This window comes from Belonocnema kinseyi, chromosome 2 (assembly GCF_010883055.1).
Source record: "Belonocnema kinseyi isolate 2016_QV_RU_SX_M_011 chromosome 2, B_treatae_v1, whole genome shotgun sequence".
Classification (NCBI taxonomy): domain Eukaryota; kingdom Metazoa; phylum Arthropoda; class Insecta; order Hymenoptera; family Cynipidae; genus Belonocnema; species Belonocnema kinseyi.
Genome location: NC_046658.1, coordinates 155,299,718 through 155,312,570, shown reverse-complemented (window position 1 = coordinate 155,312,570; position 12,853 = coordinate 155,299,718).

The window sequence follows — 12,853 nt, the reverse complement described above, 5'->3', positions numbered from 1 at the left end:
CTATCTTTATGGCAAGTTGATGCATTCGTCTTTTGGTCTTATGATCAGACGTTGGTTTTGTTTTACGGTTCGCATCGGCCAAAGCTCTCGCTGCATTATACATACAATAATTGATAGCCCAGAGGTCGGATTCACCGGAAAAATGTCCACAAAGCTCGTCATCCATTTCAGCCAGATCTTTAGGCTTGAGAGAAATCTTGGTGTTGATGTTTCTCCGGGTCGTAAAGCATCGCTCTTCATCTATTGGATGCCTGCCCGCGGTTGGTCTTAGTGTCGCCACTCTTTCTTTGTTGCCGGCTTGTTCTAGCCGTGGTAGAGTAGGCGTTTCGCTTACATAGCCCCTTGCACGGAGTAGTTCAGCATGGTTTCGCAGGCGTTGCTGCGAAAAGTGCGATAGCTCCGGGTGTTTCTCGCACCACAGAGCATGCAGCCGTGCCATGTAACCCCGTTCACGGGCCACACTCGCATCGTAGCAGTCTAACAAGTCGTGATTCAGTCGCTCCGTCCGCCCAAAGGTCACGAGATCCCGCCGATTCATCGCATTGAATCCATTTTCATTGGCTCCCCCAGCTCTAGATTGGTCTGCATTGTTGGCCGACCCATTGTCGGGAGCCCTGCATGTTCTGTTGTTTTGAACCGCACTTACTACTACTATGTTTGGTGTTGTCACTGTTGTTCCCACGAGATGTTAGGGAAAGGGGTTTGTCCATCCTTGTAGAGCCCCGCATGCAAGGATAAGGCTGCTTACTCTGAGAGGTCGCCTGGTATCCCAGAGTCACCGTTCTAGACACCTCACCCAGGTGCCATTCAGCTTTCGGCACGGTTATCGCATTTGATATCATATATGAAGAGATATTTGTAAATTTATCATCGGGTATAGGATTGGTAGCAAGTGGTAATGAGGAGCTTGATTATGGTTTTTTGTCAATTTCGAAAGTGGCGCATATGAGCGCGTTCGAAACCTCATAGGAAAGTCACTTCATCAATGCGGATTGGAAACTTTTTATTTTGTTGATCATCACTTCGTAGAATTTTGTTACCTCAATATCCTGGGCAATTTTAAAATTTTTTTTTAATTTATGACGCATATGAGCCCATTTGGGGGCAAATTAATATGTGCCCGCAACTTTATATTGCATACCACTGTTGAGGATTTAACAACTGCATTACACTGGCGACCCTCCGCATTTTTTCTTTAGGGCGCATATGAGCGCATTTTAAGGTCTTCACGATCATTTAATTTAAATTTTGTTTTTTCAAATAGAGGGGGGGGGGGGGGGGGGGGGGTATCGTAACGCTAGCTGTCTGCTCCGTAACACGTGGTATAACTCCTACAGTTTTTTGGCGCAAAAATTTCTATCGGTAGCGCATTATAGCGCATTTGGGGCGTAAGTCAGTTGGCTATAGAAAACTCGAAAATTAAGAGAAGGGCGGGGGCTGGTGTAACTGATCTTAATTTCAGTTCCATTTTAGGTTGAAAATGATTTTGTTATTCAGGAACTGCATTAAAAAACAAAATCCTATTTGAAAATAGTTTTCAAAACAATTTTTAGTTTTGTCTCTTTGCTGATAATGATTTTCTAAATATATGTAAGATTCATGTAGTTCCACATGTATTTAATCTGTATAAAATTTATCTATCTTTATACATAAATCTATCTATACACATCCCTTTCATATTAACATCCTTGTGATTAACTCAACTGCAATGTTTAAATACTATTCAGAGGAAATTAATAATTTTTTCTTTCTTGTTTAACAGTATATTACTATAATTACATTTTTGTAAATTTATATGATATTTTCCATAACTGAGACACCGGATTCAAATTTTCTTAGAACAATGTTGAACAATTAATATAAAATTATCAATTTTTTTTAAATGTTTGAACCATTTGAATAGAAATTCAATAATTGTTGTTGAAAAGTAATTCAGTTTATTGAAAGAGTGAGCTATTTTCTGCAATGTTCATCTTCGTAGCTCAGAAATTTAACTTCAACGTTAAGAAATGAACTATTTTTTTTATAGTCTTCTCTTCTATTTTAAAATTCAACTCTTTGTTCGTCAGCTCAACTGCACGGTAAAAAAAAATAGTGTATTCAAATATTCTAAGCAAATTCGTCTTTGTAGGATGACGATTAAGCTATTGGCTTAAAAATTCTATTACTTATCATTAATGATTGCATGTTTTTAGTGCGAGTCGTACCGGATTTTTAAAAACAAATTCACTATGATCATAACCAAATTATATGTTAGGATTAATTATTAATTTTAAATATTTCAATTAAGTTTATTCCTCAAAATAAAATAAAGATGCAACTTGTTTATCTCATTATAAATCTTGTTAATGCTTCAACCTCAAAATTCAATTGATTTCTAAATACTGTAGTTCTTCAAGGAAAGTTCCTGTCGTAGAAGAAAAGGAGGTCCCAGGGGGTGAGAGTAAGGTCAGGTGCCTCAAAACCATCTGTTTAGCAAAATTAATTTTTTGAACGGGAAATTGACAAATCTTGATGAACAAAAATCGGTACAAGTTAGATTTCAACTACCTTGAAAATAATGAGTTGAGTTGTTCTCTCTTTTTTTTAATATGATAGAATTCACTTTACAATGCATGATTCAAATTTCTTGTAATTTACAATTTTACTATTTCACATTTTTATTTTTAGGCTGCCATTCTTAATTTAGAGAATTTCAAAATGCTGATCTGAAGACTCGCAAAATACAAAATTAGAAGCGTTTGAAGTGGATCTTTTTAAATAAAAAACATTTATCTTTCACCACGCATTATTTATTATTATTTAATATTTACTTATTTATTATATTTCGAATTTCTGAAAAGTTTCCAAAATTATTTCAAATTGGCGAAAAATTTAAAACAACTTCTGGATTTCTCAAGATTGAGAAACTCAAGGTTTGGAAATAAAATACGTCCAAGAAAGGCAATTTCCCGTTTTTCAATTTCCATGGTCTAATGGATATTAGGATGTAATCAATTGATGAAATCGAAAAACTTATTTAATTTATATCGTCCATACCGCTAGATGACAAAACTGTCATCAACATAAGGAATCAAAATTCCTGTTTAAGCCTGGCTTGGTTGCAGATTTTAGTTTCTAGATGTTCCATAATGACCTTGGCTATTACAGGTAGATTGAGGATCCCATTGCTGCCTCTAAGATTTGTTCGTAAAATTGGTTATTGAAAGAGAAGTAAGTATTATTGAGACAGTGTTCTACCAAAGATACAAGGTCGGAAGGGAAGTTTGTAAAATATTTGATAATATCAATTGTATCAGAGATTGGTACTTTCGTCAAGTGAGCTACTATGTCGAAACTCACTATAATAACTTGGAATTGAATTTGAATCTGTTTTATCTTTTTGCTAAAGTCAAATGAGTTTTGGACTTGAGTGAAGGAGTTTTGTGTAAAAGGATTTAGTTTTGTAGCAAGGAAGCGTGCTAGATTTTAAGTTGGTCAGTTTATTGTGCTGACGATCAATCTGAGTGAACTGCAATTTCCACGAATTATTAAAGTTAAAAAAAAAACATCTCAAGCTGTACTAAAATGAAACCATCTGTGGGATCCGATATATAACCTGGAAAGAAGACTTTAGTAACACTCTACAGGCCTGAGAAATAGCCGTAATGATGAATGTATTATATAAAATATGGTAAGGATTATAAATAAGTATATTATATTATTATACTCACCAATGGCGATATTTTTGATCACCAAAATAAAAACAAAAGTGTAGAACATCCTCATTTTCGCAGAAGTAGATAAAAACTGACTTATCCATCAGTGAATAATGTGGTTAACAAGTGTGTCTGTGGAATATTCCATTGCATCATCAGACATCAAATATATACAAAAGTAGCCTTTATCTCACATATATGAGAGATGACGACGTTATTAATGACAAAATTGTTCTTGGCAGATAAGACTATCATTCTAAATTTTTCATTATGTTCATTAGAACTATGGCCTTCTCATCTAAAATAAAATAATAAATTCCAGTTTCCAACCAAACTATATAATTCAGGATAAAATATAATACTCATAATTGTGCATCTCCGAAAGATCTATTAATCAAAAAATTCCTTTCAAACTATGTATTTAACAACAAAAATAGCTCAAAATACACGCTTAAAAGTTAAACTACTTATAAAAATTTCATTTGATCGATTGTCTAGAAAATTGTAGTTTATTTCAAATCGCTGACGATATTTCTGTCGCTAATTATTCCGTATTTTTAATATTAGAACATATATCCCAATCTTGGAAATTCAATAAGAGTATATTTTTACGATTTACAGCGCATTAAAAGTATTCGAAAAAATTAAAAATATTCACATTGTTGCCAAATATTCTAAACAAAGTCTGTATGTATGTCTTTCTGTATGTAAGTACGATGACATTTTAAAAAATTAATCCTTTAGATTGGTCTTTGGTACACACTTTTAGTGTCGAAAACCGATGGTCATGTTTTTTAGCCAACCATTTTAGATAAAAATTAAAAAAGTAGCAGATTTTGAAGATTTTTGAGACCACTTTTTTTATTAGAAAAATATCTTTACGGTGTTTTGTGGCACTGAAAATTAAGAAAATTTTTTCTCATGAGCTCTTTGGATAAAAAATAAATTACAAGAGTTATTGCGCTTAATATATTAAAAAAAAGAGAATGAAACTTTTAACCTTAATAACGCACGATATGAAAAAGTAAAGAAAAGAAAAAAGGTACATTCGAAAATATTTTCAAAAAAAGTCAAAAGCAAAGCGTGTCTTTTCGAAGATTTTGAAATGAGTTTTTTAGAACATTTTCAAAAAGATGTCAAACATTACATTGTTGGAAGAACTGAGGAAATTTATATTTATACAATAACCTGAAAGCAAATAAACAAAGTTACATAAAGAGTGAATAGTCATTCAAAAATTCGTTCAAATCCTTTGATATTTTTTATTACATTCTATTCTGAAAGAGAAGGTATTCGTCTTATGTAAAATTTCACTTTGTCGGTTTTCATCAAATCTCCACGTTCTGAGATCTACTAAATCAGAAAAAACGATTTTTACGAAGTTATTTGTATGTCTGTCTGTCTATAGTCTGTATTATGTAGGTACGATAATTTTATAAAAATTGATCAGATTGGATTCTGCTTTGGCACACTTTTTTAAGGCCTAAAAAGAAAGATCAACTTCGTAAACCAGCTATTTTTTATCAAAATTCAAAAAGTGAGCGCATTTTCCAAATGTCTGAAACCAAATTTTTTCAAGATTTAAAAATTCTATAAATGGTTATTCATAGTACTCAGAAACTGAAATAATTTAGTCTCATGACTTTTTCTATAAAAATAATATTATCACCGTTACAGCATCTTCGAAATCTCAAAAAAAAACTAAAATGAACATTTTAAGCCAAATAACGCATGATGTGAAAAAAGTCAGGAAAAAAACGTTTATTTTGCGTAAAAGATTATTATAACCATTCTTTTCATTTGACCGAAAAGTTAAAAATTTCAAATTTGATAGTTCCAAAAATAATAAAAAATCAAAAAATTCCATTTCTTAGTCATATTATGAAAGATGCGAAAATAATGAATGGGCAATAAATTGCGCAAAATAAATAAATTTTTTTTGGACTAACGACACAAGCTACGAAAAAATGAGAAATATTAAATTTTTTGAATACACGGCACAAGTACGAACTAAGATTAACAGACAAAAGTTGTTCGCCTAAAAAGGTTTATGCATTTATTATTAATCATTTTTCGATAGGACGAGTAGATGTTCTTTCAATCATAAAAAATATGATTAAAAATTAAAAAATTAAATTTTTGGAAAAAGGACAAATATTAAGACCAAGCGCGTAGCACAAAGTACCTGCGTAATCGAGCGCGAATCACAAAATAAATCCATTATCAAGCGCAAAGTGCGAGACCCAACAGTCGCGCGCCCTAGGCGCCCTCAAACTTGCGAGCGAAGCGAGCCGCGCACCTAGCGACCGATAAGAATGTACCCGCGAAGCGGGAAGATTTTTTGTTGTTGCATTTTTCGTACATAACACAAGGGAATTTACAAACAGCTTCTGAGAGTACTAAATAAAGGCTTCATTTTTGCTTCTAATTTAACGCTCCACATTCTACATCCTCTATAAAATAAATTTATTTGTTCTGCTGAGGAATTATTAGGTTATTTTTCCCTATAATTTTTTTATTGGAATCTTTTAAAATAGGACGAAGTTTTATTAGTCATAGTATACTTATAAATAATACACGCAACATCTTCAACGTTTCTATAATTTTAATTAAAAATTATGCCTTTAAATGCGCTATTCTAAAGCAATTTATTCTGGGACCTTAAAACTAAACCTTTTTCTTAATTTAAGTTTTTTATTAATTCTTGGAGGTTTTCAGTGAAATATTGTTGTTTCAGATTCAAATAATCATTAAAAATGACAAGACTATTTCGCTATCAAATATTCAAAAATTTCATATCAAAAGCCTTGATAGTCAAATTTCAATTTGATAATTTTAGATGTACCTATAAAGGAAATTTGAACTGCAAAGCTTAAAATTCTACAATTTAAAAAAATTGAGTCATATTACGGCAATCAAGTTGTTTATTGTTTATTTTAATTTTTAATGTTATATTTCAAAATTTCCTAATTTTTAGTTGTAGCTTTCAACTCATGAATCATTTCAAATTGATGAATCATTTTAAATTGAAAAATATTTTATTCGAAAATTTCAAGAGTCAATAGTAGTTCGAAAGGAACATCTGACAATAAAAAAAATAAAAATTAGGTGTAAAATAACGAAAAGACAAAAATTACACTATCAAACTGAAATTGATACAGCAATAATAATAATAATAATAATAATAATAATAATAATAATATGGTAAAAAATGGTCTAACACCGACCTTGAAAAGTTAAACAGAATTGTCGTGTAGAAATGACGAAGCACCAAATGCACCACAGAAATTCAGCGTATAAAAGGGTAATTCTACCATGACATTTAGGGGGTTAGGGCGTTGTAGATGTCAAAAAACTGTGTGAGTCACAAGTTATACAGTTGCGAGACTATTTTAACAGCAAACGAAATGTTGCGCTTTACAGTACCATCTGTCAAGCGGATCTTGAACACACGACCTTTGAAATTGTCTTAAGATGGGGTCTTGAATATCACGGAACAAACCATAGAGAAATTAGTAATATAATGGAGGCAGATCAAAATGGTCAATAGATAGATCAAAATGAAGTAGAAATTGAGGCATCTAATATTTGGCTAAGAAAGGGTGTTCTGTATCCAGAGACGGAGGGATTCATCATTGCAATACAGGACAAGGTTGTCAGCACCAGGAATTATCGCAAACACGTGTTACATCAAGACGTGTATGACCGGTGCTAATTATGTGAAGATACTAACAAATCCATCGAGCGCATTATTGATGGCTGTCACGTAATGGCTCAGAGAGAATATTTGCACAGGCATAATGATTTAGCGGGCGTTATACATCAACATCGTGCTCTAAACCTAGGACTCTTAAAAGAATGGATGCCCTTCTATAGATACATTCCAATGTCCGTTTTAGAAAGCGAAGATTACATTTTATATTGGGATGTTACTATCCAAACGGATCATTACATCCGGGCCAATTGATCTGACATCGTGATGCGAGAAAAAAAATGTGGAAGAGTCTACATCATCGATATTGCTTGTCCCCTTAACTAAAATTTGTAGTCAACCTATACAACCAAGTTCCAAAAGGAGAACGATTTATAGCATGAAGTAAAGACCATATGGAGGAATGTGAATCACGCATCTATTCCTCCCATTGTGTTTCGGCTACAGGCAATGTGCACGCAAGATGCACTGAACATCTTGAACATTTAGGAGTAAGTAGGGTATTGGCAGCAGCTCAGAAGGCGGTTTTATTGAACACCTGTCGCATTGTAAGAAACTTTCTTGATCATCAGGAAGTGAGCGACTAAAATCCCGTGGAGTTGCAGATGGTATCTCTAAGAAAGCATCCAGAGGTGACCTGTCACCTCCAACGCTCGGGGCCGCTTGTAAGTGTATACCTATAACATCATCGCAGGAGGTTTCAACCATCGTATGAAATTATTTGAATTAACTTATAACATTCTAATCTCATCAGTCACTTAAGTTAGTCCGTGGCTCTGATATATAACCGCGTTTACCCGAGTAAAAGTTCAATAAAAACACATAATAATGTAAGCCTAGGTGGCTCAGTTGGTTAGACACTCGGATTTCACCTCAGAGGTCCAGAGTTCGATCCCTGAGGCGGTACCTCTGGAAATTTTACAATGTACCTTTACCGAGGTTCTGGTGGTTCGGAACCGACATTAAGCTGTAGGACCCCCAATCGTGTACTTGACTGCAACCCAGTACATCAATGACGGGGTAAAACCCAGGCTTTGTACAATATGTCTGTGCAGACTGCTCCCATCAGATCACTTGATTGCATTATAAAAATGTGTCCGTGACTAATGATATATACCGGGACAGACCCGTGCGAAATGAGCAAATAAAAATCCAACTCTAACTAAAAATGCCTTCGACATATTGGGCAGTATAAACCTGTGACAACATTTCAACACAGAAATGTTTTTATAGGTCTTTATTATCTTCCACAAGATATGTACATTAGCTTACAGAAAGAGATAAACGAGTAGACAGAAAAGGTCGAGGTTCACCCTTAGCTGCTTTTTAATCTAATCTTCTACAATTTAACTTAAATTCTAACTATCATATAACTACTTGTTAACGCTAACCAACTCAAAAGGACAAAAAATAGAAAATGAAGACAAATAAAAATAATAATAATATGGTGGAATCGTAAATCGTAAATTATAATTGTAAATTACGGGTCGAAGAATATGGGAACATACATAAATCAGCGATCAATCGGATCTTTAATATAGTTTAACAAACGAGGAGCTAAGCATGATAGCGTAGCTTTCGCCTTCGCTGTGCAGGCTAAGGGGACCAAACATTTTTCGTTCGATCTTGTGACAATAGACTTTCTTGCCCGATTTTCTTCCGCACTGGAAATAAGATTTCGTAGGTAAGACGGCCTCTCTGTGGACCAAACTTTGAACGCGAGAACGCAGAGATGCAATCTCCACCGTTTGTCCATTTTCAGCCGACCAGATTCTCTAAAAGCAGAGGTGATATGAGAGCGCGACGAAATGGAAACAATTTTCTTAGACCTATATAAGCTGCATGGACTTCTGCCCAGCCAGCGATATGGTCTAAGACCGCGTTTAAGATGGCTGCTCCCTCATTAATATCTTCTCGCTTACAACGGATGTACAGCTGTATATCATCTGCATACATATGTATGGTTATTTTAATTCTGCCCTTGGAGATCGCTTCTATCCTGCGTACAAATTCCATCACGGATTCAGGGAGGCTCTGCGTTGGGAAAATAGTGTAGACTGAGAGCTTGAAACTGCAACTCGTTGACTTCTTCCAGAAGAGTTACCTCTGCACACTCCAGGGACCCACCTATGTCATCCGACACGAGAAGAAGCGTTGTTTATGCCGAAAAACCCTTTCTAAACCCCGACGGATTTAGTGGTAACACTTTGTTCTTTGCAATGAAGGGTATCAACTGCTGAAGATTGGCTTTCTCTAATACTTTCGAAAGGTAAGGCAGAATAGTTATTGGACGTAAGTCGCCAAATGTTTGAGGACTATCGCATTTAGGAAGAGGACGAACAATACCTGATCCCCATGCCGAGGGAAACTTTGCAGGAAGGCATAGAGGTACACAAAGATAAACTGAAGAACTATTAATGCCATACGATCCCGTATCTGTCGAAGTAAATGATTTCATGGCGTCATACAAACGACTAAGGTCAATTTCTTTGAATAAGAAAGTTTTCTGGGAGTTAGGTGAAATGTTGCCAGCGGATGAATGAAGGTCGCGGATTAGTGTCTCTGAGGCTACTGCTGATGGAATGGTATGTATAAAGAAGTCGTTAATGCTAGTGGGGTCCATAGGAAGACTCCTCAAGAGAACTGTCTTTATCGTGACGAGACACCTACCAGGTTTATCTTTTCCCACATGTGTTTAGAAGAGGGCCTATCTGACAGGCTAGACAGATACCCGCTTTTTTCGCGCCGGAAGGAGCTGGTTGCGAGGTTACGGAGAAGTAAATTTCTATCTTTATCAATGACAGTTTTTGAAGTTCGCCATTTGGAACGAGCTCTGTTCCTGGCCCAAGCAATTATCTTTATAGAGTCGGAGAACCAAAACGGCCTGGGTCTAGCTATTATAAAGCGACGTAGCGGGCAAAACCTGTTAATAAGGTTTAACGTTATTTGAGAAAATCAATCCACCTTCTCGTCTAATGAAGAGAGTTTTAATATACTGGCCCAGTCCGCCTGACTAGCTGTTTCATTGAATGCTGTTTGTTCTACACGTTTAAAGTCCCTACCTACGCAGTATACACTCGGTCTTGTAGATAGATTTAGTTTTATGTCATAGAAAATCAAGCCATGGTCGAATTCTCTTGATAGTTTAGCCACTCCCAAATCTAAAAAAAGGAGGTCGTCGCTTATAAAGATAAGGTTCAAAATCGAGTCCGACCAGGTCGGTTCTTTGATAACCTGCCTGAGTGATAGAGAGCGTGATATGTGAAGTAATATAGCCCAGCATGTGTGTGAGATATCCGCCGCAATAATATTAAAATCTCCCAAGAAAACCATGTTATTTGATTCACAGATGGCACGAGTCAAGGCCTCTTACAAATCACTTTACCAAGAGAGCGCCACATTTGGACCTTTTTTCTTAAATTTGAGTATAACTAAGCATAGGTCCACGGGGATGTCATCGGGTACATCAGTAAAACAACTGGTTATTATATGCAGATTCAGAGCTAAGATCATCTTTAATATAAATAGCGACCCCACCACGTCTCGTTACCTTGCGGCTTTTACGATCAACCCATTCTAAAATCAAACCCTTAATTAATACCGCAGATTCGGGGACATCTGGACAAAGCCAAGTTGCTGAGATCACAAGAAAAGCGATATTATACAGATGGATGCTTTCTGTAATTACACTTATTTTAGGAAGAAGTGATCTAGCATGTATTTGTGCCAGGTGCAAACGCTTTCCTCGCTCGCTGTTACAATGAGAGAGGCTAGGTTCACCGAGGGAAACATTTAAATGAGCATCCGAAGAAGGGTTATTGCTAATAGAGAAAAAAGTTAATTCCATCGGGGAAACCATGTCGTTCCATACAGAAATACGCGAGACATCGGGTGAAGGAGGGCAGGCGTTTGATTGAGAAAGATTTACTGACATACCCGTTGAGTCCTAAAGGCGGATCACTGACGAAGAGTTCATGGACGAGTCGCGAGCCAGGCTCAAGCCGCAGTCCAAGAAAGATATTGCAGAAGAATCCAAAGGATGTAGAGATGGTGAAGGCACCTCACTTAACTGGCTGAAAAGGAAGGCTCGATCCATGACAACCTCGAGTTCACTGATTGAAATCACGGAAGCTCCTCCAAGAGCATCAACATCGACAGGGCAGTCTCGACAGGAGCCAAAGTCAAGTAAGGTTCCACCCTCCTTTTGTGCAACCTCATAAAAGTAGCAGCATCTCGCATGAAAGGCAACATTGCAGGAGGCGCAGATTCTCGCTTTTGCAAGTTTTTTAATTACTTTATTGCAAGTTTTGCGAATTTGATCAGTAGTAGCTTGCTGCGTATGTGAGGAAGAGCCAGACATCTTAGGAAATTAAAAATAATAAAGCAAGTCGAGACTAACCGTCAAAAATCGAATTGTAAATGGATTTCGGCGACTTTAGAGGCGATTCAAACGTTCGAAAAGTAGAACGTCTGTCTACGCGCAACCCGCTTACCAGTAAAGCGCTTCTGGTAGTGTACCTCGAGTTAAGGTATAGTTACGTTAGAATACTTCTTGTGGTATTTCTTTATTTGTGGTCTCGAAAAATTAGACGCAATAAAAAAGTTCCACACCCGAAGCGGATCATACCTGATTTATAACAGAAATTAAGTCTGAAAGAAACTCTAGATTACACAACAATACACCAAAAATTAAAATATTGCGCTTGCAAATAAGAAAAATGCGGTAAAAGTCCGAAAAAAGTCCTAAAAGCTTGAGCTGTCGCACAATCACAACCGATTTCTTGCCCTCTAGCGATATATAGCGTAATATAGCGGTATATAGCGGTATATAGCGGCAATAAATGCATAATTCTAGTAATTTTAAATGGTTAAAATAATTTTAGAGTTCTACAGCTTAAAAGCTAGATTCTAGATTTCGCCCTTTCATAGCTTTTAATTTTGCAGCTAAAACTGAATTGGTTGAATTTGAGAAAGTTTAATTCGAAATTTAAAAATTAATAGTTTTTAAGTGATTTGAATTGACTACAAATAATTGGAATTGTGAATTTTAAATTCTAGAATTTCAGAAGCTTAGACTTTAAAAGATTCAGTATAGTTTTCCACCGTAACTAATTTGGATTTTTTGTTGTGCTGGAGAAAAAACTCAATACAAAAGGCTTGTATCTTTCCTACCTTTTTCTTCTGACGTTTCCTCTTGAGTGTCTGATGCCCTCTTTCGCGTTTTTTTTTGCATCTGGGTTCTTCATTATTCATAATGTGTCCCCTAAGGGTTTACATGACTTCCATAACTTACAATCTTTCCGTTTATATCTATATTTTCTTACAATCTTATCCTCTCTATATACGAGGGTGGATTGATAAGTTTCCGGCCTAACCAAGAGATGGCGCCACTAGGCCTACCTTGAGGTGGCGTTCTATAGTACCATCCTTAGATAGCTTGTAG